The following is a 3265-nucleotide window of genomic DNA, read 5'->3' on the forward strand; positions in this document are numbered from 1 at the left end:
TATTTCGCTCCCGACGTTCTTCTTCATCATGCCTTCTTTTTTGCCTTTTTTCCTCTGCATGACATAAATTAAAATCGACTGATCCAAGGTAACCAACACGACACTGCTGTCTTTGTCCTTCCAAAAAAAGCCTATCTTCTTCAACCTTTACGAGTTTCATAACATCTGCATGCGCAAAATCAAATAAATTGTCCAAATTTTTAACAAAAGCTTTTTCTTTTTCACGGTAAGAATCACCGGACTTTTTATTATTTTTCTGCAGAAAACGCCACTCGTCAAACAATTTTTGCATTTGTTTTTAGTGCAATGGTGCTTTTCTTTAGTGGGCAAACGAGCCTTTTCCCAAAATATTAGTACTTCTCGAATTACAAGATTTGCACTTTCTCACACAGATAACTTTAATACACGAATATTAAAAAAAAGTACCTGTAGCACTTGCTTCTTTGATGGTAGTTTCGAGAACAGAATACTCAAGTTGATCGAACCAACCAAAAATATTTTATTTTTATTTCTTAAATCCATTTCACTTCAAATCACTCTTTCTTGCTTGTAAATATAAACAGAATGAGCTCACCGTAAAATGAGAAACGCCAAAAAGCATTGACGCCGAGACGGTGTAACGGTACTATCTTGCTCATCCAAGAATCATAGTGCAAACAATACCAAAACAATAACGTAAGTGTTAGCAAAAGGCGTCTAGACGAAACGGTAAGTTGTCATCAATTGAGAAATATAGTTTTTGGAAATTGATTTTAACAAAAAAAATGTTTTCTTAATTCAATGCATTGATAACTTGATATAGTAAGAGACGAAATAAACTCGAATGAAGCAATATAAAATAATAATTTGTGAAATGTAAATAATTTTTTGTAATGTATCATACATAATTCAACGAAGATACCATTGGGGTATGACTGACGTGCAATTAATAATAGAATTTTCTATCGGCACTGTAAGGCGTGGTCCGAGAAGCATGAAATTTTCGTAGATTCATTTTCTTATCAAGTCTCAACTATTTTCAGCTTTCGTGACAAAAATTTCGAATAAAATAACTTTCCCATACAAAGTAAGAACAGCCTAATATTTATATATTAAGTGACACTTACTGGGCTATAAGCTACCTGTCTTATGGGCTTAATCATAAAGTGCACGCAGTTATAGAAGTAATGTAACGTTGTAAACTTTGTTATTCTCTTACAAATACTTAAAAAAAAAACTTTATAAATTGTCTTTCTTCCAAAAGCCGATGCATTCAATTACTCTTTAGAAAACGTAATAAATAGCACGGTAGAGGAGGAGTAAGGTCACTATCAGCTGATGTTATGTAAACAAAGGCACAGCTGAGTGGTGCCACTGTAGAAACGCCAAGAGGAGTCCAGGGTAGAGTTTCTGTTGGAATCCAAGATGGCCGACTTTTAACCGGAAGATGGTTGCAATGTGTAATTTTCTTAAAATTTATGGAAAAGTTGTCCCAAAAATATTGGTTAAATATATAACTTTAATATATTTTCAAAAAAAAAATCGTTTTATTTCAACATATATTCTTAAAGATGAGAACAATATGAGCAAATACATGAAAAATTAAGTTTTTTATTTATGCCTCTTTTTAACTTACCACAAGTTAATAAATGTTCACCACAGAAAAATGTTAGGAACAAATAAGCAACCATGCCGAATAGTGGGGTCCAGATTATGCTCATTCACAGCCATATTTATATATTTTCCATCGTAACGAAGGTTTTTTTAAGATAATTTATTTGAGTTTATTTCATGGTACAATCCTTTACGATGGTTTATTTAATTATTTGAATCTGGAAGAAGTGTGCAGATTTCCCTTGGGACGATAAATAACAGATCGGTTGGGATTTTATTCCAATAAAAGTACGGAATAACTAAACATGGCCTCGTTAATATTGCTGCGTAATGGGTCAGGTGCTGTTCCAATTTTATGATTTAAAAGGTGTAAAAGCGATACGCGATGCTGTGAAGTACTCAAATGTATTTATCAACTTAGTTGGTCGTGAATTCGAGACAAAATTTTAAATTCAATGACGTGCTTGTGGAAGGTGCACTTCGCATTGCTAGGTAAGCTAAAATTAAACTTTTTTTCAAAAGGTTTACCATGTAATTTTTAATTTTTTTTTATAGAATTAGCAAAGAAGCTGGTGTAGAATGTTTGATTATTTGTCTGCTTTAAACGCTAGTCCCAAACCAATGAGCTTTGTGTTTGAAGGTTGAAGCAATTTTTTGAAGAGCAAATACTACGGTGAGCACATTCGGATGTTGTACAAACTATTGTCAATTGCGCTTAGGATCCCGATACTGCTGGTCAGGTTTATCAAGCTGTTGGGTAGGTTTTGAGCAAAATTGTATTTACATACTTTATAATATGCCAAACACCCACCTTGCAGACCAAAGCGTTACCAGTTGAGCGAATTAATTGACTGGTTTCATCGTGTTATGCGCAAAGATTAAAAATTGTGGAGATACCGTCGTTAAAACATGCGTTGCGATCCTACCTTTTAATTGACAGCCAAGTTCACTGAGCTTATCTGTCCTGGACAACCTATTGGTGAGCTACATATGGAACGTATCGATCGCGAATGTATAACCGATGTTGTTCCCTCCGACATGCCGTGGTTGAAGAATTTTGGTGTACAATTGACCTCCATGGAAGAGCAAGTACCAAGGAAATTGTGACCATATCATGATGCCGAATTGTGAGAATGGGGGGAACCAGCTCCACCAAAACCGATAGAACATGGGGAAGAACTACGCAAATAATAAACAACACTCATCAAATGCAATTTGGCAGCGTTGGTGACCAAGCAGCGATTTGAAAAAGAAACATTTGCATCTACGCGAATTACAATTCGTCTTTACATCTAGTGAATTATGGTCGATTATGAATGGTTTGGAAGTTGATATTTAAACTTTAAAAAACAAATAAATGTAATTTGGCTAATAATGAACCGCTATTAAATATTAAGGAATTTGAGTTGTATTTTTAATTGGGTCAAAAAAGTTATTATCGATTTGAATAATTTCAAACGGAATATATTTCGAACAATCATTTATTTTTTTAAATACTACGCCAGTATTGCTATTGATTTTTTACTACTATGTATGCAAATTCAAAAAATAATTTCTTTAAGAATCCTTTTAATTTAAAAACATAGCTTAGAACTAAAAAATAATGTGGTAAATCTCTTAAGATAATCAAACACTCCATTTGGGAACGAAGAGGATTCCTGATCGCCGGCAT

General features: G+C 33.7%; 1 pseudogene; it reads left to right on the top strand.

The window, feature by feature from the left end:
* Positions 1-1868: 1868 nt before the first annotated feature.
* On the top strand, positions 1869-2926 carry LOC126764184 (NADH dehydrogenase [ubiquinone] 1 alpha subcomplex subunit 9, mitochondrial-like; annotated as a pseudogene).
* The last annotated feature ends 339 nt before the right edge of the window (positions 2927-3265 follow it).

Source organism: Bactrocera neohumeralis, unplaced genomic scaffold (assembly GCF_024586455.1).
Source record: "Bactrocera neohumeralis isolate Rockhampton unplaced genomic scaffold, APGP_CSIRO_Bneo_wtdbg2-racon-allhic-juicebox.fasta_v2 cluster09, whole genome shotgun sequence".
NCBI classification, from domain to species: domain Eukaryota; kingdom Metazoa; phylum Arthropoda; class Insecta; order Diptera; family Tephritidae; genus Bactrocera; species Bactrocera neohumeralis.